Source organism: Macaca fascicularis, chromosome 5 (genome assembly GCF_037993035.2).
Source record: "Macaca fascicularis isolate 582-1 chromosome 5, T2T-MFA8v1.1".
Taxonomy (NCBI): domain Eukaryota; kingdom Metazoa; phylum Chordata; class Mammalia; order Primates; family Cercopithecidae; genus Macaca; species Macaca fascicularis.
This window is the reverse complement of record NC_088379.1, coordinates 169,125,046-169,152,140: the sequence shown is the minus strand read 5'-3', so window position 1 is coordinate 169,152,140 and position 27,095 is coordinate 169,125,046. Positions and strand designations below refer to the sequence as shown.

General features: G+C 34.8%; 1 protein-coding gene and 1 pseudogene across 26 annotated transcripts in view; both read left to right on the top strand.

Annotated features, from left to right (window-relative positions):
• Nucleotides 1–27,095, top strand: part of MARCHF1 (membrane associated ring-CH-type finger 1) — an 830,557-nt gene that overhangs the window by 155,346 nt on the left and 648,116 nt on the right. The gene's annotated exons all lie outside the window — the stretch shown is intronic.
• Nucleotides 10,724–26,382, top strand: LOC102116657 (uncharacterized; annotated as a pseudogene).

Sequence of the window (27,095 nt, the reverse complement as noted above, 5' to 3'; positions counted from 1 at the left end):
ATGTTAATTTTCATCAACTTTTTGGTGATTGAGAACATCCAATCAGATGTTCTCCAAGGAGAATACGAGAAAAAAATAAAATAACTGGAAGATCATAAATGGTGAAGGTGAGTTGATTGTGTAAAATTCTTCCTGCAGCAGTTGATTGTGTAATCCTGCAGTTCCCATTTCTTGATGTACTAATAATATTGCCATCAGTTACTTCTCTGCAAATTGGAATGACTGAAATTTGAATAGGTTAAGAAAACATTTAAAATAGAAAACAATAGTTGTGATTTACATTTATGAAAGACATTAAAACAAGTAGGAAATCTTTTAAATGAGTACTTAAGCCTGATAAACTTGGTGAATAATTTGATGTTTAATTAAAAAGAAACTACCAGGCAGGGTGCGGTGGCTCACACCTGTAATCCCAGCACTTTGGGAGGCCGAGGCGGGCGGATCACGAGGTCGGGAGATCGAGCCCATCGTAGCTAACACGGTGAAGCCCCGTCCCTACTAAAAATACAAAAAATTAGCTGGGTGTGGTGGCAGGTGCCTGTAGTCCCAGCTACTCAGGAGACTGAGGCAGGAGAATGGCATGAACCCAGGAGATGGAGCTTACAGTGAGCTGAGATCACGCCAATGCACTCCAGCCTGGGCAACAGAGCGAGACTCCATCTCAAAATAAATAAATAAATAATAAAATAAAATAAAATAAAATAAAATAAAATAAAATAAAATAAAAAGAGAGAGAGAAAAAAGAAACTGCCAAACTGTTTTTCAACATGGTTGTACTATTTTGCATTCCCAATAATAATATATGAGAGTTCCAGGTATTTCACATTCTCACTAGCACTTCGTTTGTCAGCTTTTAATTTTTGAAATTTTCAGCCATTCTAGTATGAGTGTAGTGGAAAATACAAAAATGTGAATAACTCACAAAAAGTGGGTAGGACTTCTTCCTATTCGGTTAAGGTGCACTTTGCCATTTGATCTTTAATGCACTGTAGGATGACCTAAAAGGAATAATTAGGTCTAAGTTATTGAAGTGCATTTTTCCAAGTTCTTTCCATGTTTACTACCTTCAATTTCAGTTATCTCCCACCAACCACCCCTCCGCCCCACAAAAAAAATCCTCCTTTAGAGGATATCAGTCTTGTCACAGGTAGTTTCGACATTGCGGGAAAATAGAAATAGGCAGTTAGAGGAGTTACTTGAATTTGTATAATCATACACCATTTTATTTTATAAATTTTTTAATGAAAACATTAGACAAAAGAGGATATACTTGAGACAAAAAACCTATTCATTGCACAAATGTTTCTTAAATGTCTACTTTATAGAATACATTATGTTAAGCACTGATGCAGACACAAAATAGAATGTAATTTGGTACGTGCAGGATAAAGCAATTATACAATTATCTCTGGTCCAAAGTAGATTGTGAAATGTACCATGAGAGGCGTACACCATAGAGCCCTGGAGTTGGGAAGCAGAAGCAATGACATCTGTTAGGGAGATTAGGGAAGTCTTAGTGACAACAGAGAAACCAATTCAGCCCTGAAGAATGCATGCGTGTCTGTCTGTTTTGTTTTGATTTTTAGTCATAAAATTAATGTTTTAAAAATCCAGATGCTTAAAAAAAAAAGTAAACTTTTAACACACAAAGAAAAACTCAGCATTGAAGCGTGTTTCTCTTTCACCTTTTTCTGTATTCCTTCATATATTTGAGAAAATAATATGCATATAACTTTATATGTTGCTTTCTAAAGTTAATGCGATATTATTTAAATAAATAAATGACTAAGAATTGCACTATATTAAAAAATTTACAAACTTAACTGTTTATTCTAGCATTCTACATACCCTAAATGCTGAGCCAGCCCTCTTCTATAAAACATTTAGGTAATGTCTTCAGTTTTGCTATTATAAGTTACAAACAGAAAATGCTTTCATGTAAAAGCACTTTTCTGTAATTTACATTCTTTTAGAATAGATTATTAGGACATAGACTACTAGATCAGAGATTGTGAACAGTTTTCATGCTAGCGAGATGTAGGTAGATGGATGAAAGACAAGGTAGGAGTTTGGGTAGAGATTTTTTTAAAAAAGAAGAGAGTTAAATTCAAATAGTAAGACAGGTAAGAAATATAGGACACACATGGAGAGTGTATAAAACTCCATTTTGATGTCAGGGGTGTCCAATTTTTTGGCTTCCCTTGGCCACATTGGAAGAAGAATTGTCTTGGGCCACACATAATATACACTAATGCTAATGATAGATGATGAGCTAAAAAATCGCAAAAAAAATCTCATGATACTTTAAACGTATACTTTATAAAATACATTATGGTAGATACTGCTGCAGACACAAAATAGAATGGTGTAAAATATGAATGTGGCCCAATACGAATTTGTGCTGGGCCTCATTCAAAGCTGTCCTGGGCTACATGCGGCCTGTGGATTATGGTTAGATAAGCTTGGACTAGAGGGTAGAGTATACGGAAAGACGCTGTAAAAGAGAATCCTAGAAATGTATACTGAGGTAAGACTAAAATTTCCTGGAATATTAATTTCTTTAGGTGCTAACAGGTCATACTAGATGGTGCTCTGGGTATAAATAAATTTTAAAATGTAACAATTGAACAAATTAAACAGGTTTTTAGAAGAATTTTCAAAGCCGTTAATATGTTAATGTGAATGACTATTGTCTAAGAAGATACTACAATATGTAGGGTTTTCTATGTGTATTTTACTAAGGAACACTTTTTAAAAGAGCAGCATTAGTATTTCAGGAAACACACTTTGAAAACTGGTAGGCAAAGACAGTAAGGATTTGATTACTAAGGAATTTGAATTCAGTTTGATGGGCATGAAAATCACTGGTGAGAACATTAGTAGTTTATATCCAATAGTGCATGAAGGCATTGTGAAATGAGAACATATCTGCCAACATTTACAATAAATAGTGAAATTTTTTCTCTTTGGATCTTCTGCCTGAAACATTGGACTTAGAATACATAAATATCCATTGCTTGAAGAATGAAGGCAATCGATATTTTTCACTTGCTTCTCCAATAAGTTTGTTATTGCACTCATTATTCAAACTTTCAACTTCCTGGTTGAAAAACTGCTCATCTTCAAAATTTGCTATTAACCACAACAATTGTCACTATATATGTATATATATATATATATATTTGTTTGCATGACAGCTTCTAGTTTCTTCCCTCGCAGTTTTGGTTAATTTGGAATAAAACAATAAAATTATATATGATCTTTTGCTGTCAGTTTAAGTTTCTAAAACTTCACGATTGGTTCAACTCTACAACATTTCATTTGAAGTTTTCCTTCAAATATTCTCACTGATATGGTTTGGCTGTGTCCCCACCCAAATCCCACCTTGAATTGTAATAATCCCCAGGTGTCAAGGGTGGGGCCAGGATAAGATAATTGAATCATGGGGGCTGTGTCCCCTATACTGTTCCTGTGGTAGTGAATAAGTCTCACAAGAATCTGATGGTTTTATAAATGGTAGTTCCCCTACACAAGCTCCCTTGCCTGCTGCCATGTAAGAAGTCCCTTTGCTCTTCCTTCATCTTCTGCCATGATTGTGAGGCCTCCCCAGCCATGTGGAACTTTGAGTCCATTAAACTTCCTTCCTTTATAAATTACCCAGTCTCGGGTTTGTCTTTATCAGCAGTGTGAGAACAGACTAATATACTGACATTCTTTATTCCTTCTGTGTTATCAGATACATAGTTCATGTCTTCTATCAAATAATACATATCATAAACACTGGGAAATCATTACTCATTATTTCTAAAACCACCATCAAAATATATAATCGATCCTTACTGCTTTTGAATAGTCTTAGACATTTGTTACAAATGAGCTCTTTCTCTCTATCTCTCACTGGTTCCCTCTCTCCATCCTTTTTCTCTCTCCCTTCCTTTCTCTTTCCATTTTCACTATTTGGCCGACTCTGTAGAACTGCCTATGGAAAACATTTATGAAAATTTGGGCAAAATGGTGTATCATGCTAGCATGTGTTAACAGGGCTTATCATTTTTACAAGTCTACACTAATGAGCCATTTTTCCCTTTATAAAATTATTTTACATAGATCCAGGCTCCTTTCCTTTCTAATCTACACAAAACATATTTTTTATATATATGAAATCACAGTTTCTGTGTTGTATTTTTGAAATATTTCCTGTAAATTAATTTCCTTATATGCCTAAAACATAAGAAACATAATCAAAATGAACAGGAAGACAGAAGTATAAAGAGATGCATGTTGACCCTAAAAATATCAACTGTTATTCTAAAAAAAAAAAAAAAACGATGTTAACAGGGGGTGTTATATGTTTTTATACTAAAATGACAAGAAAACAGTTTACGTTTATGCTGCTGAAGAAAGTGTTCCTACCTAGTGGGTTGAATTAATTTGAAAAGCACCTACATAAAATTTCCGTTCTTCTTTCTTATTAAATTATAGGGTTAATTTCTGAAGGACATTTATGGCAGGCACCAGATGTAATCTTCCCATCATCTTGTCACACCAGGTGCAATTTTTTTCTTCACGACCTGAACCCTGATTCCTTTAGGTACTGGCAGTTATCCCCTGAACCTAAGAAAAGTGGTTCAGGAAATGATTATAATTGATTCAAACTAGGCATGGTAAGCTCACTCTGCTGGGCCAGTGATTAGTCTGGAGTGGACATATGACTCATTGCTGACTAACAGAATGTAACCAGTCAGCTGGCTAGCATAACCCTTTACCCTTTCTTCTTTCCACTGGGAACACTGATGTTCCCAGGTGCAGCAGCAGCTGTCTTGTGACCATGAGGCAACAGGGAAGAGTATAAAAATCATCAAAATATTGATGGTGAAGGAGAAAGATAAAAAGATCCTATATTTCTGAAGGCATTACTGAATTTCTAGCTCCAAATGTCTATGTTAAAAAAGAAATTTATTTGTTTAATTTACTACATTTAGTTTTTTTTTTTTTTTTTTTTTTTTTTTTTTTTTTTACTTTTAGCTAAAATAATTTCTTTTCTTTTTCTTTTCTTTTTTTTTTTTTTGAGACGGAGTCTCGCTCTGTCGCCCAGGCTGGAGTGCAGTGGCCGGATCTCAGTTCACTGCAAACTCTGCCTCCCGGGTTTCCGCCATTCTCCCGCCTCAGCCTCCCGAGTAGCTGGGACTACGGGTGCCCGCCTCCTCGCCCAGCTATTTTTTTTTTTTTTGTATTTTTTGTATTTTTTAGTAGAGTTGGGGTTTCACCGTGTTAGCCAGGATGGTCTCAATCTCCTGACCTCGTGATCTGCCCGTCTTGGCCTCCTAAAGTGCTGAGATTACAGGCTTAAGCCACCGCGCCTGGCCAAATAATTTCTAATGAATGCAAAGTTGATGCTATATTTTTTATTTATCTTTTATGTGGATGTAGAGAATTTGTTACATTAATTTTTTAATGAATTTTATTTTCTACTCTTTCTTTAGATCTCAGTTGCTTTTTCTGAGTATTTAGTTCTTCCACTATTGTATGTATTTCTCCTTATACGTTTTGTAATTTTTATTTTATTTGTGTAATTTCTTATTTAATGTCTGGTTTATCCACTAGATATCTGATTTCTCTAATGTTTTGAACACTGGGACACTATCCCATGTTTGCTTTAACTTATGCATTTGAAACAATAGTACACAGGATGATTCCAACATGTTCTCAAGAATGGTTTCACTGTAGAAGTGATGCCCTTATTGTCAACAATTCTTCAGCATTCATCGACTATTTTTAAACAGCCTAAATTTAGTGCACAAAATGTGACAATGCTCATTACTGTGTATAAACATTATGGTATACATGTTTTGAAGGTTAAAATCAATTCTGAAAGGAATGGGAGATTATGTTCTTCTTTCTTTTCCACATGTTTTTCAGACTTCACTAGGATGAAGATCAGAACAAACAAAAATGATTTGAGGCATTTTTGCTTAAAATGCCCCTAAAATACATTATTCAATGTCTACTACTGTTTTTTTTTGAATAAATGTATTTTATTTATGATAACTGATGTGTAGGAATGACAGTACAATTTTCTAAAAGTTTTTAATACTTTTCAGAAAGTATTATTTCCAAAAATATAATATGAATTTCTGTGTATATAGGAATGGAATATATATGAGAATATATATATCTAGGAATTCATATATATAATAAAATTCATATATATAGGAATTCCATTCCTATATATATGTATGTGTGTATATATATGGGAATATATACACATATATAGGACTATATATATATGAATCTCACACAAATACATGATGATAGCTATTTCATTCAAATGTTTAATTACGTAGAGACAGATAAGATAAATGTGATTTTGAGTGCATTTGGGAAGGAGGGCTTTAGATAGTCCATTTGTAAAGGCTTTAAAAATGTTAGAATAAGATTGCTAGTTTAGATACATACAAAGTGACGTATTGTCTTACAAGGCAATAAAACCATAAACTTTGGGGATATAATATCTACAGGACAGAAATCTGTAAATTGATATGTAACTTCACCGTGTCTGGGGCCAGGGCTATAAATAAACAGTAAATGACAAAGTCAAACACATGTATGTTCTCTTAGAGACAAGTAATTCCGGTGTGGGTTTGTTAAATAATGTCCTAGCGTAGCATTGAAAAGTCATATTGCCCATCTTTTTTTTATCCTTTTTATAAATTTTGATTAAATTTTAAGAGAGCTGATCAGAGTCATTGGACATTTATTAACTTTAGAAATGTATAGAGGAACCGACTTTTTAAATCGCTCCCTTCCAGGCTTGACAGCTCTTGTGTTTAAAATCATTTTACTGTTATGAAGACATAACTAGATATACTCTTCTACTCTGTGTTAACATTTCATCAGTGAGATTGGTTTGAAATATTGAAGGATTCATATCTCTGAAGTTCGTAAAGAGAAAAGCTGGATTGACATAAATGTAAAACACACTGGAATTTCAAGTTTTATATTATAATTGATTCTTCATTGTTATGATTCAAATGATGTATGTTCCCTATACCATATATTACCACTTTGAAGAAAGGTTCATTTGAAGATCATTGGTTTTACCTGAGATGAAAAATAACATCTGAAGTTTAAAACTGAATTTTGAAAATTGGGTAAGAAGCAACTAGTGAGTGTGGAAAGCGGATACATTTTGTTTATTAATGAATCCGTTGTTTTTGAAAAATCTTATTGTTGTTCTTAAGACACTAATAATGATCACTATATAACTAAATATTTAATTTTAATATGTCTTCCACATGATTAATAATAACAATAGACTTCAGCACCACTGTAATCTTCCTTGATGAATGCCCAAACCGAGGCAGCTGCTAGGAACACTCATGTGTAGCATGATGTTCACAAAATGCACAACTCTTGCAAAACAAAGCTAAGTTTGTATTTCTCAAGAAAGAACTAAGTCATAGGAAATAATGGAATAAAGTAATTGTTGTGGTAACCTACATCAATATCATCTATATATCCTTGGGTATTTCAGCCTCCTGGGGATACTTTTTACATTAATTGTTATATAAAATGGTTCATGCCCAATTTTCTTGCAAGGATTTCCCAAAGGCTCCTTATGTACTGTTACTTCTTTACCTACTCCTTTCTCTGGCTCATTGCTTCATTTCCTGTGGTTACTGTCCTGTCACCGCCTCCCCTTCTTTCATTCTCTAACCTCATTAATGCAACACTATGAATTTAATACTATTCATGAAGGTTTAGGAGTAAGACCATTTCCATAATGAAAAAGAACAAAAATGCCACTTAAGTTTGAATACTCAACACTACAATTCTTAGGCTTTTATGTCCCCTCCTTGTTATAGAAGAGTAATTTTCTACTAGGTATTTCCAGTAAGGTCTCTCCATTACCTCCTGATACTTCTCTATAATTTTATTTTATTTTAATACCAAATACTTATTTCCCTCTTTCTGACCTCCTACCCCAAGAGTTATAGTTTTACCTTATTATGCAGCGAAATTTAGCACATTGTCTAAATGTTTCTCATAGTCTTTGTCCAGTGAGCCTTGCCTTTTTAAATAAAAAAAACTCCTTAAAAATATTTTAAAGAATGTCTAAGACCTCTATGATGAAATAGTTCCCTTTCACAAAATAGCAGAAGTTAGGCCATCTTTTTTTTGAAAAAATTTTTTTCCTCGCTCTCTCTTTTTGTTATAATAATACCTCCACTAAAAACCCTTCTTATAGTCAGGGCGAGGGCAATGCCCCAGCCTATTCTGTATTGTTTTCTTACCATATAGGCAAAAAGAACAGGGAGACTGATGAGTGGGGAGCATCTTTTAGGCTTCAGTTTGGCTTTCTGGGGATGCTCATATTCTGGAGCACAGGAGTCTACCCTTCCCTCTTGAGTTCTAGTTTAATAGACCTTATAAATGGTTGGGGGCAGAATGTGCTCCTGGGACAGGAATTGCCCATCAGTGCTAGCATCTGACAAAGAGTCTTTATCATCCAGGGTGTCACAACATAAGTCATTTGTGGGAGCATGGCCTTTATTTATGTCATTGTGATTAAAATGACTGGTTTGGGGTAAAAATTATCTTCCCCTCCTGATAAGCCATCCTCAATCCTTAATAATACTAACAGGCACATTTCCCAAAGGCTTATATAGAATTTTTAGCTTTTGATGAATGAATGAATGAATACACAGAATCATTTTGTTTTGTTTGTTTGTTTAACAATGTCTCAAAACTTTTACCTTTAATCGAAGTCTTATTTTACCCCAGGCTAAATCAATTTAAGCCTACATAAGAATCCTAGCTAGTTGGATATAGCCACGTGACACTTGTTTCAAAATTGTTTGGGGAAGTTGTTTGGTCTAGTTGAATGAAAATGTGTAGAAAAATAGGTTACTCATAAGTGAATGGTAATTTAGTAATAATACTTTAAAGAGAGCTGCATTATGGTCAACAGCAGGATAAAATCACTAGCAAGCAGCTGAAACATTGTCAAATTATCATCTCTAGTAAATAAGAGTGAGAGGTGATTGCTATATAGGTTTTTAAATTTCTTTTTGTCCTAACAGTTCTAATTCTACATTTGTACTCCAGCTATATTTGTTTTCATGCCACTGGTTAAGGTAAAATATCCTACTTTCCTGGATTATTTACATCAGTAAATTTGGTGAATTGTAATCAGCTGTATTTAAAAATTAATAGTTAAAGTATTCTTGGGTTACAGTACATACTGACCTTTGCAGATAACAGAGAACGATGGAAATATTATTATGTTTGTAAAGTCAGGAATGTTCCCTGCAGTAACAAAGACTCCAGTAGAGCCCTGTTCTCACATGGTTTTCTCAAGGAATGAGACAGCTGTAGGCCACAGATAACTCCTTTGTTTTTCAAATTGGTAAAAGCATAGAGTATGAACTCTGTATTCTATCATGAGGCTCAGGATAATGAAAATTTAAATATTTTTCTTCATCAGTAATTAATCTAATCCAAGAAATGACTTTGCTTTATTAATAGAAAAATTAACTAAATCATTTCTTTGTTTGCGATTGGGTTCCAACTAATTAAATTTTCACATAATTATTTTTTCAATCTACTGCTATTCCTTGTAAAGCATATTTTTTCTTCTCTTCCCTTATTAACACACATACCCTTTCACCTTAAATTCAGAGATTTAATGAAGTACTAATGAGACTTGCAGATTTAAAATAATGTTTAACAATATTATTTTCCAAGACATTTAGAATAAAGAGCTGTAACTGCACATTATTTATACTTTGACTACCTGACAGTTTCTCCTAAAAGACATTTTCATTTCTAAACAAATGAATCAACTGCCAGCATTTATACTCATGGTGTTTTTTTGGATAAAGGTTAAGGGCAAAGAAATGGCCAAACCGTAAAGGGAAGTACATTCATGAGTTCAAATGCTGGTCTCATTATTGACAGATTTTGTTTGTTTGTTTGTTTGTTTCACAGAGACTTTCAATGCAGTTTAGGTTTGTTCTATTATTGGGAAACATTTCCTATGTCTCTGACTCTAAGCCAAATTGAAGGCCAGGTGTCCTCAAGAATTATATAGGCATTATGTGAGAACCTACTTAAATGCAGAAATAATATTTTTCCTACTTTTTTCATTGTATATTCTTTGGTCACTTCTGAATATATTTAAAGAATTTTATCTTTTTAAATAAAACAATAAGATAGGTCCGAATTTTCTCTAGCATGGTTAATGGAAAATTGTTTTTACTGTTGTTAATATAGAAAAGTATATTTCAACCTCACAAATCATCACTGGGAATGTTAGATAGTTCTTCAGGACTGTTGTCAAGCTGTTTGGCTTTCGTCCTTGTGCTCTGGCTATTCTACCTTGGCCTCATCTCCCCCCTCCTAAATCTTTCAAATTTCAAATTCTTTCTCAACCTTACTTAATTTTGTTGCTTGAAGTTCTTGAAGCAATGACGTGATTTTGATACGGATGTGCTGGGAAGGGAAGGGCATGGTCCCTTTAAATGATCTGGAAGGGAGAAGGGCATGGTCCCTGGCTAGGACTCCACCCCGGGGCCTGAGCCCACAGACTAGGTGAACACGAGCATTTTTGTTTTCCTGCCCAAATGTTGCATTTCCCAAGACCACTATGGCCTGTCACATCCCCATCCTGTGCCTATAAAAACCCCAAGACTCTAGCAAACAGATACACAAGCAGTTGGACATGGAGAGGAACGCATCGCTGGAAGAAGACAAGCAGCTGGACGTCAAGGGGAGCACGCCAGCAGAAGAGCACGACAGACGCCAGAATGCTGGCAGGCTATCCACCTGCAGAAGGAGGCGGGGTTTGGCGAATGCTCCAGGGGAAAACCATCTCCCTTCTGGTCCCCCATCTGCTGAGAGCTACTTCCACACAGTAAAACCTTGCACTCATTCTCCAAGCCCACATGTCATCCAATTCTTCTGGTAAACTAAGGCAAGAACCCCAGCATACAGAAAGCCGTCTGTGATAAGGAAGGGTCTAATTGAGCTGATGAACACAAGCCGACTATGGAAGGCTAAACTCTATGGACAGTTAAACTAAAAGAGCACCCTGTAACATATGCCCACTGGGGCTTCAGCTGTCAACATTCATCCCTAGCCACTACCATGGGGTCAGGGCCCCACAGCCTGCCCATGTGAGGTTTGAGCAGCGGGGACACTGAAGAAGCGAGCCACAGCCCCATCGCACGCCCTGCAAGGGGGAACAAGGAAACTTTTCCCGTTTCGATTTCAAGTGTCAGATAGTAATGGGGATGTGATGAGAAGTTAAGACAGAAGGGAAATGGTGGGGATTGTGGTAAACCGTAAAATGTGTGCCCCACATTGTAGACATTAATGAATTATAATTTAAAAGGAATTATAATTTTTTAAATATACAAAAATATTTTGCTTACCAAAGACCCTTGACCACAGTCACCCAAAAATCCGCCAATTTGTGAGCTGGCTTCTAAACTGACAGAGATTCTGAAGATCAGAATTTTATGTACCTTGTCCAATGACACATTGCTATAATAAGCTATGATTTGGATCTATGTCTACCATTTACACAATCTTTGATCTTAGCCTGATAATATATTATCATGTCATATTAGACATTTACAAAGTGGAGGCTTTTTTTTTTTTTTTTTTTCTTTTTTAGAATAATGGGGATTCAATGAAGTGAAGTTATATAAATTTTGTAACATAAACAAAGATGTGTTTTAGAACCAACTTATAGTGACAAATGGATTGTAGACTTGCAATCACAACATGGTTTCATGTTAACCAGATAGGAAGCAGTTAGGAATTTATATAACAAATTACCATAAATGTAGTAACTTAATACTCATTTATTGTCTCACAGTTCTGTAGGTCAGAAAGCTGAGTGACCACCACTCAAAAATATATGAAACAACATAAAATACACAATTCTTTTTTTAATATAATTTTTTTTTACTTTTTCGTTAATTATTTACTTAAAATATCATTATATGTGTCATGAATACAGAAAAATATATATTTACAAGGACTATGTTTGGTTTTTTTATTTTTATGGGTACATAGTGGGTGTATATATCTACCCATAAACATATACATGAGTTATTTTTATATAAACATACAATGCATCACAATTACATCAGAGCAAACGGTATAACTATCACCTCAAGCATTTATCTTTTCTTTGCATTACAATCCAATTATACTCTTTTAGTTGTTTTAAAATGTAGTATAATGTAACTTCTTATTAAGATGAAGATTATTAACATTTTGCCTGAAGTTTCAACTCCAAAACCCTAAATTAGATTTTAATAAGATTTTTATTGTTCATTTATATATTTAAATTTCTAAATGTACTTTCATTTATATAATAGACAAAAAAATAACATTTGAAGATATACTTTATTATATTGTCTAAAGGACATCTCATGTATAATAGATACATTTTAAATTTTTAAAAATTCATTTTAGTTTTCATTTTTTAAATATATTGATGACCTAATTCTATTAGCATATACCTATTTTATTAATATTCATTTTTTGTTGTCTATAGTCAATGTGTTATGTAGAAGTTTTAAAAGTAAAATACCAGGCCGGGTGTAGTGGCTCACGCTTGTAATCCCAGCACTTTGGGAGGCCAAGGCGGGCAGATCACGAGGTCAGGAGATCGAGACCATCCTGGCTAACACGGTGAAACCCCGGCTCTACTAAAAAAAAAAATAAATAAAAAAAAAAATAGCCAGGTGTGGTGGCGGGCAACTGTAGTCCCAGCTACTGGGGAGACTGAGGCAGGAGAATGACATGAACCCAGGAGGCGGAGCTTGCAGTGAGCAGAGCTTGCGCCACTGCACTCCAGCCTGGGCCACAGAGCGAGACTCCTTCTCAAAAAATAATAATAATAATAATAATAAAATGAAAATAAAAGCCCAGAGAAAAGTAATTAAAAGCATTATTGAAAATTTAAGAAATGAATTACTTACAATAAGCACTGTTATGTGACATAAAAATACATATATAACATAAGCACACATCTATATATATGTAATATATATGCTGGTTTGTCATTTACCCATTTGCTTTAGTTACATTTTTGCCCTTTGCTGTTATGTCCTTTCTTTCAAAACACCGATATAAAAGTATGTGTATACAGTCAATCTTTATGCCCTGGAGGCCCTGAAGACAGAAACACTGGCACTTTCAAAGTCTGACTCGCAACTTACCGGTGGCATGATTGCATAAACACAATGTCTTGGTGTTTCTCGTTTTTCTCTCTTGTAAAACGGGGAGAATAATGGCACCTCATATGGCTAGCATGATGATTAAATGGGAGAATTCTTAGCATCTTGGATTCAACCAACCTTGGAGGAAATTTCTAGGGATACCGAACCCATGGATACATAGGACTGACTTAAGGGACTTGAGTGTCAGTGGATCTTGCTCTCTTATCTTCTAAGGACCTGGAACCAATCTCCCATGGATATTGAAAGCTGATCATATACATACATATTTTTTTTTCTGAGTAAAAAATAATACGTGGAGTATGAAATAAGATGTTGAAACAAACACATGTGTCTTTGTTTTCTCTCCTATTCTCAAACACATGAAAAAACAGAAAATATACTTAAAAAATTTTTAAGTCTGTTAACATCCATGGAAAGATAGCAAAATAGAAAAATGTCTTTAAATAATTCAGAGCCTAAGCTCTGAAGACAGAAACACTGGCACCTTGAAAGTCTGACTCATCGCTTACTGGCTGGATGATTGCATAAACAAGATAACTTGGTGTGCCTCATTTTTCTCTCTTGAAAAGTGGGGAAAATAATGTCACCTCATATGGCTATCATGACGATTAAATGAGAGAAATGTGTGCCAAGAGCTTTGCATAATGCTTAGGACAGAGCAAATGTTTGATGAATGTTGATGGTTGTTGTATTAAATAGTTGTTATTGTTTTTGTTGTTGTTTCTATTCCTTCTCCTCTTTCTCCTCCTCCTCCTCTTCTTTTCTTCTTCCTCCTCCTCTTCCACTTTTTATTATTATCATCATCATCATCATTATCACTTTGAGAGTAAATTATTAGTTTCTTTCAAAGGAAATAATATGCTACATGACCCCATAATAGTATTCTTTCTTCTCAGGGACTTTGTTCCATGACTTTTCACAATGTTTTCTTTATCTCTCCCTTTTCAACAATTCTTTCCTATAAGCATTCAAACATGTTGGAGCATCCTCCATATTTTAAAAATATTCATTTAAATTTACTTCTCCCTCTGGCTACTGCTCTATCCCTGTATGTTTCAATGCAAACTCTCTCAAAATAGTTGTCTAAACATGTCATTTCTGCTTGCTTCTTTCCACTTCAACTCATTCCCAGATGGTATCCATACCTACTACTTTACCCACACCGATTCTTCTAAGGTCTTTAACCATTGTCAAGTTTCTATAAGGCCAATATAAGACCATGAGGGCAAAGAGTTTTTGTTTCCTCCTACAGTTTTAGTACCCAGGATATGCCTTGTGTTGCCAAACAGTCTATAAATATTTGTTGAATGAATGGATACAATTTTCTGTCTTTTTCTCATAAGAACTTCTAGCATTATTTCCTATTTTTAAAACAGTCTCTTAACTGGGTCTTTGACTTTTGCCAAACCACATTTGATGTTCTTTTCATGTTATTTTTATTGACAAATAATAATTGCATGCAGTTATGGGTTGCAATGTGGTGTATATATATATATATACACACACACACACACACACACATAAAGATTAAATCAAGCTTATTAACATATCTACCACCTCAACTACTTATTATTTTGGGAGTAAGAATGTTTAAAATCTAATATTTTAGCAACTTTTGAAATATACAGTGCATTATTACTATGATCATCATTCTCCATGATAAATCACTAAAACTGACCTCTCGTGTCTAAGAGGAACTTTATACCCTTTGACCAACCTCTCCCCTCTCCCCATACTACCCATGTTCCTAGCCTCTGGTAACTACTGTTCTACTCTCTGTTTTTATGAATTTTACTTTTTTTAGATTCCACGTATAAATGAGATCTTGCAGTGATTGTCTTTCTATACCTGGCTTATTTCGTTTAGCATAATGTCCTCCAGATTCATTCATGTTGTTATAAATGATAGTATTTCTTTCCTTATAAAGGCAGACTAGTTTTCCATTGTGTATATATGCCACATTTTCTTTATCCATTGTCCTTTGATGGACACTTAGATTGCTTTGTCTTGGCTATTGCCAATAATGTAGAAATGAATATGGGAGTCAGATTCCTCCTGCCTTTCTGACTGCATCTCAGTCAACTTTGCTGGCTCCAATTCTTAATATAACTGCTACATATTGAGATCCTTAACTGAACTTTTCCACTCATTTCTTAGCTTCATTCATATAATATCATAACATGAAACACTATCTATATGCCAAGGAATGCCAATATTTATACGTCCAGATGACTCAGATCCTCAGAGCTCCGGCCCGCATCTACGACAGTCTGACTTCCCCAGCTGGGTAACATACAGGTATCTCAAATTCAATATGCCTCAAATTGAACTCCTGACCTTTCTTCCATATCTATTTATCTTCTGATTTTCCCTCTCGGTTAATTGAGTTTTCATTCGAGTTGCTCATGCTAGACACTGAGTAATTATCTTCGATATCTCTCTCTTCTGCATCTTCTCTATATAATCTGCCATGAAGCTGTGTCAATTTTACCTCTAAAATGTTCTTCAGCTTTAAGCCGTCAGCTTTTTCTCATCTTCACAGATGCTGATAAATGATCCAAAGTCTCTCATACCTAGGAAAATGTCGTAGTTTTCTTATCAATCAGTTTATTCACACCCTTGCCTCTTTCCAATTAATATTCCATACTGTAATCAGAGTGATGTTTGTTTGTGTTTAAATGCTTTTTCATTTATAACTGAAAACTAGAATAATATAGCAGAACTTTCTTTTGTACTGTTCAATAAGAATAATTTCATTAAAAAGGTAGAAAACATTTAATTTTATGTAACTGCCTAACCAAGATGTTTATTCAAATAACTCATTAGCCAATAAGGCCTAATTATTTACCCCTTTTCACTGCATTAAAATTTTTTTTTTCTTCCTTTAATGTTGGGCTTTTTCTCATCATTAATTATAAAGTACACACAATTTCCATGAAATCTAAATTTTCTTCTAGAGGCCACTTAGTAAAATTAATTAAGAGATTTTTATCCTATTAGTAAAATATTCCAATTATACAAATGCATGTTAAATGAAGAGGACTGATTTTATGAGAAAAGCTGGTGGTTCAAGTAAGGGAAAGGCAATTTGTAACACTGTTTTATACAATGAGGACAACATTATTTAATGTATAAAAGCATAATATTAAATATTTCCTGTTTTGTTTTCCTTTTTGGCCATTCCTTTTTCTCCATAAATCTGGATCTCTCTGCTATCATGTTATTTGCTTTGCACTACAGGATTTTTGAACACATATGTCATATGGCACCCTATAGTTTCAGAGACTATCTAACTTCTAATCAATCCATCTCCTCCTCTTGTTGGGTGCTCCAGATTGACTTATAGTTAAGTATGACTAAGTTCTGGCCAGTGCACTATGAGAAGATTGCAGCCCTGGGCCATAAGAACCTCCCTGGCATGAAACTCATGCTCCTCCCAAAGTTGGATACAGTATAGATGAGGATGGAGATCTTGGAAGATACATTGTCCAAGTGGTAGACCGACCTATAAATTGTAAGAAAATCATTCCTGAATTACTATTTGGAGGAGAGTCTTCTGATCAGGCATCACATTTTGTTCTTGATTGAGCAGAGAAACTAATATGTTAAGCCACTGAGATTTTTCCTCTTTATCTGTCAAGAGCATTGTTTTAACTAATGTTAATGCAAAACAATTACAACTAGTTTCACTGGCTTTTTCAATTAATGTTTAGAATACAAGGCAACTTTTATTTTATACAGATAAACATTTTACATATGTAAATATATATATATGTGTGTATATATATTATATATATAGAGAGAGAGAGAGGAAGTGAGAGAGAGACAGACAGAGAAACAGTGTATCATTCTGTTGCCTCGGCTAGAGTAGTATAATCTCAGCTCACTGCCACCTGAACCTCCTGGGGTCAAGTGATTCTTCCACCTCAGCCTCCCAGCAAGCTGGGACTTACAGGCTCACACCACCACACACACCTAATTTTTTTTTTTTTTAGAGATGGGATTTCAGCATGTTGCCCAGGCTGTTCTTGAACCCCAGAGCTTAACCAGTTTCCCACAATGCAGCTTTTAAATGCCCATTTCAATATCCAGAGCTCTCACTCATTTTCTTCTCTTGAAATAGCCCCGTCTTTGTCTGACACTACTTGTAAAGAATCTTCTTTTCTCTCTTGCTTGATCATTTATCTATGTTGAGAGGAATGACACTTATTCCTTCTATAGACAAATCCAAGTAAGGAGGCAAAGGTTACTACTTCTTTTTGGGAAATAACTTTAGATGGCATCGGGGAAGACTCAGGAAAATGTCAAACTTCTGCAGTTTGTCTACAAATACTCAGCGTTGGGTTAAACTCACTTTAGATGCTTAGGGCTGTGCATTACATAAAGTTCATCCTTCTCAGTTTACAAGGGAGGTAGGGGAGGCAGGAAGAAAGAATCCAGCCCAGAGTGTCAGCAGAGAGGATCTTTTCTAGATGCAATTTAAATTCTGTCACTCTCTTCCATCAAACCCTTCAAATACCTTTCCATTGTACCTGAGTTGCTTTCCACAGTCTTGATATGACCTAGCAGGCCTGGGCCCCTTCCTGCCTCTCCAGTCCCTTCTCAAGCTTCCTTTATTTTGTTCCAGCAACATTGATGAGTTAATCCCTTGAAGATACAGAGCTCTTTGACATCAGGGATTCATACACAATCCCCCTTGCCTAGAAAACTTCTCCCTGAAACCTTTGCCTGGCAGTTCCTATCCTCAAAGCTCTGCTTAAATATCCCTCATTCAGTGAGGTTTTTTGTTTTGTTTTGTTTTTTCAACTTTTATTTTAAGTTCAGGGGTACAGGTGCAGGCTTGTTACATAGGTAACCTTGTGCCATGGGGGTTTGTTGTACAGATTATTTCATCACAAGGTTATTAAGCCTAGTATCCATTAGTTATTTTTCCTGATCCTCTCCCTTCTCCCACTCTCCACTCTCCGAAAGGCCTCCGTGTGTGTTGTTCTCCTCTCTGTGACCATGTGTTCTCATCATTTAGCTTCCATACCTAGTCCCAAAGCAACTCCAGTGCAACAGTGCACACAGTCTTCAGCAGGGGACCCCCGTTCCTCCTACAGGTGCCTTGACTCTGCTGCTGTGGTGAGCACCAGCAGGGAGGCAGGCACCCCTTCATCTGCTAGCTCTAGGCTGCGGCTGCCTCACCTCAGTCCCCCCAGCACAGTAGACTCCAAACCTTCAGTGAGGTTTTATCTATTTCTGACTCAGTCAAAACTGGTTTCTCTTTAATGTTTTCTTAATAAAATATGCTTTACCTTTATTGAAACGATCACAATTTGTATTTATAAATTTATTGCTGTGGTAACTGGTTTAATACTGCCTGTTTTCTTCCCATCTGGATTCATTGCCAGTGCCTGTAACATAGTAGGCCTCCAAGAAATACTTGTCAAATGAATAAATAAATAAATAAACTTAAAATAAAAATGGAAAAACCTATTGAATTTATTGGCCCACAATGGATTAAACATTTCCAAATTGGCAGGGCTGTAACCAGGAGATCATGTTATACAGACATATCAGGAAATAATATTTTTATGCATTGTAAAACACAAAATAATGAAGACTTATCTTTGTATATATTACTACTCTTCACTTCTTAATAATGGCTTCTATTACCCCTTCCTCACTTGCAAAAAAAATCAATGAGGAAAATAACTTTCTATTGTTAAAAGAGTTTATACAATAAATGCTTAGAACACGGCCTACATCCTAGTAAATTCTCAGTCAATATCCCCTGTTACTATTATATCATCATTTTTATTTAGTATTCATGGTAAATTTTATGATCAAATTAATACAATTTTTATTTGGTATTATCATACTTGTTAATGATAATTCAAAACTTGGTTTTTCTCTACTGTTTACAGAGTTTTTCCTTTGTTATTGATTTATATTTAGCTTGAACAATTATTAAATAAAAGTATATAGTGACTAATTCCCAATATATATTTGAATATCTTAGAGTTACTTGTATAAAAAAGTTTAGCCTAATCATTAGTAATAAGGAATTTTCAAAGGAATGAGGGCCCAATTCAAAGTCAGGTTTATAGTCTTTGAAAATGAAATATTCTTCCTTTTTTACTTGAAACAAAGGTGAATGTAGAGACTGTATTACAGTAAGTCAATGGATAGAATTTTTTTCCTCTTTTACATTTCTAATGCTTAGTTTGATGTCTGATGTAACAAAGCACTTTCAAATTTTAGAAACTGAAGCTTCTTTTAATTTGTGTTTTAATGAACAAGTTTTATGGAACAACTCTGGCCTATTCAATTAAAAAATATAGTAAAAAGCTTTAGTTCGGTTTGTGTATTATGAAATAAAATTTATTTATTTATTTGTTTGTGACTGAGTTTCACTGTTGTTGCCCAGGCTGGAGTACAATGGCATGATCTTGGCTCACTGCAACCTCCGCCTCCTGGGTTCAAGTGATTCTCCTGCCTCAGCCTCCTGAGTAGCTGGGATTACAGGCAACCGCTGTCGTGCCTGGCTAATTTTTGTATTTTTAGTGGAGACCAGGTTTTGCCATGTTGGCCAGGCTGGTCTTGAACTCCTGACCTCAAGTGATCTGCCTGCCTCAGCCTCCCAAAGTGCTGGGATTGCAAATGTGAGCCACTGCGCCTGGCCAAAATAAGATTTATTATTTTTTATTTTCACTTTTTAACAAAGATAAGTGGAGGATGGGATGTCATGTTACTTTTAGTCTTTAGAAGTAGAAATCTAAGAATACCAAATAGAATAGAATAGATTAATAGAGTGGGTCATTTACAGTTTCAAGTATTTTTTGAATGTAGTTTTTGTTTCATATTATTAAAGCTGAGCCTATTATTAATGGTCATTGTCAATGAAGTTTGAGTTTAATTGTATACTGATCAGAAGATATTACTGTGAAGTATTTCATTCTGAAAAATTTTATCAAATTGTGTAGTTCAGTTAGATTTTCCTTTCTTTGGCTACCTTACAGATTATTTTTCACTATTTTTTATGGTTATAGAGATATGGTACTCTAGGTTAAATTAAATTCCAGAATAGTTAGAGAGATTTTTTTTTTTTTTAAAGTAGAGAACTGTGGCTCAACGTTGGGTAGTAAGAGCAAAGAAATAACAGAAATGTTTCAAATTTCTAGCAAGTATTTCAAAGAAAACAAACAAAAATTATATCTTCATACTATCACTAAATTGATAATCGGCAGATAGGATAGAACCTATGTTGATTACTCATTTAGAACAATTTTGATTATTTTAAATTAAATAGGAAACTTTAATATCTGTCTTTTTCTTATGAAATCAGTTGAAGACTATGGACATGCCTGTTTCCTGTCAGTTTATTCCCCAGCAAAACTGTTTATAGTAGCGAGTTTGCACTGGAGTTTCCAGAGTTCAAACCCAGGTTCCACAATATGACTCTGGGGAACTTATCCTACATAAGCCTTATTTTAGCTTTTCAAATACAAGTGTCAATAGTGCCTATACTTTTGTGTTTTATAAACAGTAAATAATCAAGTAAAGTCCTTTGCACAGTTGGAGGACATATTGACTGCTCAGTAAACATAAGCAAGCTCTCATCATTACTTAGCGGCAGAATGTAATCATTATACGTAGATGGTTTTCTTTTCTGTCAATTACTAACAATGAAATTAATTCTTAGGTATCAATCTTTTATATAGGATTAAGAATAAAGTGTTTATATAGAATTAAAATAAGAATAGTAGATTTACAGTCAGTAAATCAAAGGAATGGATACAGTAAAACACTACATAAAAATTAAGACATTTTCTCAAAGAAAATGTTCACTGCATTTGGATCATTTCAGTTTAAAAATAATTGAATACTATTTTATTTAACTGTTTATACTAAAAAAAATTAGGTTTCTTGATTGTACAGAGACATGAAAATGCTGAAATGGCAAGAGAATTTCATGTTGTAGTTGTAAAATTAAATATTTAATGCTCCCATTTAAGTTTACAAGGCCTTGAAGAAATTACCTTCTGATGAAACTGAATAAGGCTGGAAGTGTCACTGCAGAGAAAATTCTCAGTACTTGGCTCTGAATTGTCTTTTGACACCTTCAGCATTACCTTTGACATTCTTTTCACAGCCTCAACCATTACCAGCTTCCTGATGCCTGTCATAGTATGCATTTTCAGGATTCCAGGGTTTCTGAATCAGACAAGCTTCCTGCATATTTCATTAGGCACAAAGTTTTTAACACAAAATGGTTAGCTGTAACTGGGTCATTGCTACTGAGCAAGGAATGACACATTTAATGTCATTTTTCACTGGCAAAATATGTTCTGTACTTACGGTAAAATGTGACTTACACAATGTAAAAAGCTCATATTATTCTCCCTTTGCCTGGCTGTCTCAAATAGCAAAAGCTAAAGTCGTGATTTTTTTAAAAAATGGATTCTTTTGTGGAGGTACATGTCTAAAATTTGAAGGAAAACATTACTCATCCAAAACAATTTTTATAAGTGAAAAACAGTTTTTTTGATTTGACTGCTCTTATATGTCAATTTCTAATATTTGTTCTACTTTTAACCATGTTCAAAATGGTGAACTATCAGTTTGCTGTTTTTTAGTTTGATGAGATGATATTAAATCTGAGAATTTTTGACATTTGATGAGACTTCATGCCACATACTTCAGTTTAGCATCTATCAACCAACCATGCTTAGACACATAAACATAATCAAGCCTGTTTCTCATATATAGTAGGGAAAAAAGAAATCACATCCAAACAATTCTAATAGAGGGACTGGGTACTAGTAGAGTGATGCCCAGAACACTACAATGAAGTCACAATTTTAGAATTACAAATGTAAATCAGATGTATAAATACATATTTTTATTCCTTATCATTGAAGTTAACTTTTCTGTAGATCTGTATTTAAACATGATAGTAGAACAAAACACACTTTACAATTGTAACCCAGTTACTTCCCATTTTTAGTTCAGTCTCAGCTTTTTTGTTTCTTTTATTTTCTTCCTGAGGTTACTTCACAATGATGCCTACTCTCAAGTGAAGGTGTTTTTCCTACACTCCAGATTGAAAGTCAGGCAAATCTCTACTATTTTCAAAGTCCTTCAGTGATGGATATATTATGTGTCAACTTGGCTGGGTCATGGTACCCATATTTGGTCAAACATTATTCTGGATGTTTCTATGAAGTTGTATTTGTTTTATTTTTTGGCCCAGGGTAGGGTGGTAAAATTAACATTGAAATAGCTGGACTTTGAGTAAAGCAGATTAACCTCCTTAATGTAGGTGGGCTTCATTCAATCAGTTCAAGACTGCAATCGAACAAAAGATTGTCTTCCATGGAATCGAACAAAAGACTATCTTCCATGGAGTAAGAACGAACAAGACCAAGAGACAGCCTTTAGACTTGCACTGCAACTCTTTGCTGAGTCTGCAGGCTACCAGGCAACCCCATTATATTTTGATTTACCAGTCTTCCACACTAGAATGAGCCAAATTAGCAAAATAAGTTTCTCCCTCTCTCTGTCTCTCTCTCTTTCTCTCTCTCACACACAGCCACACACCGTCCCCCATCCCTCTCTCCCCTTCTTTCTCTTTCCTAAATGTCCAATAAAACTGCTCCATTATTATACATCCTTCCTTCCCTGTGGTTAATATAAGCTGTTTGTTTGAGTCTGCCAATGTTTAAAACGCGATTTTTACAATAAAGCTCTAAAAATCCCATAAAATCCCAATGGGTGTCTGATTCTAGGCTGAATCCAGGGCTTTCATTACTATTGTCTGTATCAAGGAGAGAGAGGGTGAACAACTCCAAAATCAGAAACTCAATTTACTCTCTTATTCTCTCTCTCCCCCTCTCTCTCTATCTGTGTGTGTGTATGTGTGTGTGTGTGTGTACATTTGTATGTGTTTCACCATTTTGGTTTAATGGTGGATGGATATAGGTCAAAAGGAACTAAGAGAATAAACATTACATTTACTACCTCAAAATATTGTTCCACTACAGTTACTATAACTTGAGAAGTAAATTCATGTTTCCAGTATCTTGAAGGATGCTTTTATGTTTTATGAAATGGCATGAGCAAATAGTAGGAACTAATCTAGAACTATGACTACCATTGTGTAGATACATCAGAAAGAACTAACAAATTATAAAGCAGCGAGGTGTAATGGAAATGCATGGACTTTAATCAAGTCAAATTTGACTTAAATCCTGGTTTGAGTACTAGCTATGCCTTGAACAGGTTTCTGAAACAGCCTAAGCTTTGATTTTCTAACATATATAATGGGGATAATAACAAAATCTGCCTGATGAGGATTTTTTTTTGAAAATTAACATTTTACACATTCTAGTCTTTTAAAAATACAAATTATTTTATACCACTCTTCTGCTTTAAGTGTTTTATTTCCTTACCAATATACTCCATAACTTCTTCCTGCCTCTGCAACCATATTTCACACCACTTTTGCCCCTTACACTCTAAGATACAGTCATATGGAACATTTTATAGTTCATAATATCTACTGCATTCTCTCACTTTTGGGTTTTGGTGTAGATTATGTCCTCTGACTGGAACTCTCCCTCCACCATCTCCTTAGCTTAGACAATGCCTGTTCATCCTTCAAATTATCCAAATGTAATGACGTTTTCTTGGGCAGGCTTTCCTGATCTCCAAATCAAGGTCAACTCCCTAAGCTCCTTGGCTCCCATACTGAAATTTCTTCTTATGTAATTCTCATAAACAATAGCATATTTTTTTGCATGTTTTTCTTCCCTATAAATTGCAAATTCCAGCAGAGCTGCTATATTTTCATTTCTTCCTGAGTGTTTTCCCATAAATTCTATAGCCTGTGAAAAGATTGTTTTAGGGAAATATTATTTTTTAATATACCATATTTAGTCAATGTAGGATATATGACTAGTACCTGCTGAAAACCATCTCGTGATCCCTGTGTAAGAACTAATTAACACTAGACATATTATTTTCCTTGCTCACTAAAAATATAAATGTCTCAGAAAGTAGAAAATTATTCCTCTCTAAATAAACATACATGCCATTCAAATTTTATTCCTCTACTATTTGCCATATCTAAACCTAGTTAGATACTTTGGTTTTAGTTATAATCTGATAGAACAGATACAACCAAGATCACATTGTGAGTCAGAAGTGGAAAATTCATAATTCATTATGATACCAATAAAAGATAGATTTAGCTTTTTACAGGATTTTTTTTGGCATTTTATTCTTTCATTTGAGGGGAACTCTCACCAAATATGTCTTTCGTGGTTCACTGTGTTATTTACTATCTGTGATGCATATTCTCAGTTTACTTTACACCTAATCTATAGATTCAAAGATATCCTGTGTCAGATCTCTAAAAGCAAAAAGAAAAATGGGTACTTGTGAAGGCTGATTCACAGTTAGTAGTGTAGAGGGGAGTGCCTTGTGTATTCACAAATTATCAACCAGAGAATCAGATAAGATTTCCTTTAGTCACACACACCTACCTTCTTACTAGGAAGATCTACAAACTTGAAAAATTGTTCTTCTTGACCCAAGTTACTTATCAATCCCTTTATTATAATATTTGTAAGTATTGGGGCTCGAGAACCGAGCGGAGCTGGTTGAGCCTTCAAAGCCCTAAAACGTGTGACCATGGGTTCGGGGTTTATGGATTGAATTCCGCCGGCGCAGGAGCCTCTGCAGAGAGAGAGCGCGAGACATTGGAGATAGGCAGAAGGATTCATTTAGCGCTGCGCAACAGGGCGCCCTCTGATGTGAAATAACTTGTCCTGGACAGCAGTCGGTCGAATGCAGGCAAACTCGAAGGCCTCACAGATGACTTTGAAGAACTGGAATCTTAAGTACAATCAACGTAGGCCTCGCCTCAATCTCAAACTTACCAAAGTTAAACTAACTTAAGAAGCTTGAACTAAGAGTCTCGGGGGGCCTGGAAGTATTGGCAGAAAAGTGTCCAAACCTCACATATCTAAATTTAAGTGGCAACAAAATTAAAGACCTCAGCACAATAGAGCCACTGAAAAAGTTAGAAAACCTCAAGAGCTTAGACCTTTTCAATTGCGAGGTAACCAACCTGAACGATTCCCGAGAAAACGTGTTCAAGCTCCTCTCACAACTCACATATCTCCACGGCTATGACCGGGACGACAAGGAGGCCCCTGACTCGGATGCTGAGGGCTACGTGGAAGGCCTGGATGTGAGGAGGAGGAGGAGGATGAGGAGCAGTATGATGAAGATGCTCAGGTAGTGGAAGATGAGGACAAGGATGAGGAGGAGGAAGGTGAAGAGGAGGACGTGGGTGGAGAGGAGGAGGAGGAGGATGAAGAAGGTTATAAGGATGGAGAGAGAGATGACGAGGAAGATGAAGAAGAGTTTGATGAAGAAGAAAGGGGTCAGAAGCGAAAATGAGAACCTGAAGATGAGGGAGAAGATGATGACTAAGTAGAATAACCTATTCTGAAAAATTCCTCTTGTGATTTGCCTGCTTTTACTCATATCCCCTCCCCCCATCCAATTCTGCGCCCTGAAACTTATTTTTTTCTGATTGTAACGTTGCTGTGGGAACAAGAGGGGAAAAGTGTACTAGGGGTTGCGAGAGGAGGGAGGGCAGGAGGGGGTGGACTAAAATACTACTTTTACTGCCAAAAAAACAATATTTGTAAATATTAACTGGGATACTAGCTTTGTAGAATGATTTCTATTAATTATTCTCTCTTTTTTTTTTTTTTTTTTTTTTTTTACACATTCTCTTAAGTATAGTCCTTTCAGTCCAAGGAAAAGACACTACAATCCACTTATTAATGCTTGCTACTATGTTCAAGTAAAATAAGCTCCATGATTAAAAGAAAGAGGGGAAAGAAAATATTTACAACGAAAATGTTGCTAAAAATTTAAAACAAATAACAGTAAATGTATTGTTAAAGCAAATTCTATTTTTAAAAGTTATTACTAAGGAAATAATTTGTTGCTAAAGCAAATTTTTGGAAAAATAATGCACTTTATACTTGATTTTATATATTAAACAATGATATATAAGTTTCAAATATCTCAGAACTTTATTTTAATAGCATGTTGCAAATTATTTAAATCATGCAAAATCATTGCAAAGAAATAATAAAGCATACCTCGGCACATTATGAATATAGTTACTTTGGGGAAACAGTTTGAAAAATATATATTGCACCTTAGAGACTGTGAATCTATAAATTTTTTATTTAAAAGCTGAGTAAAAATGCATTGAGACAAACAACTATCATTGTACATTGAAAGATACAACCAGCGATAATTCAAATAACTGGAATGAAACTAATAGTAACATAAGTAAAAACTAATAAAGAGCAGTAATTAAATGCTGTCATCAATAATACCTTTATCAGTCAAGGCATTCATGAATATAATGATTGCTGGAAAACTGCAGCATTTCAAGTATATTTATGTTGAATTTTTAGCATTAGTTGTGGTCTTTGTTTTTAGCATAGATTTGGAGACCTCAATAAATTATAAAGTAGTTATTGGTATAACTTTTTTAGTTCCAATAACTCTCTTAACTAATACCATGTATAAAAATAAAAGCATATAGAATTTCAGTAAAGACAAAAAACGATTTATAATTTTAGATTAATTCAAAACCCAGTAAGAGCAAACTCTAAGGTGTCCAACAAGCTAGGGACCATATATGAAGTGTCAATGGCTTACCTTTGTAGAACTTTATTGCTGGTCTGTATAATCTTCCTGGTCTGTTTTAGTTAGAAATTCCCTTATTTTATAGATCATGAAAGTGAGACTATCAGG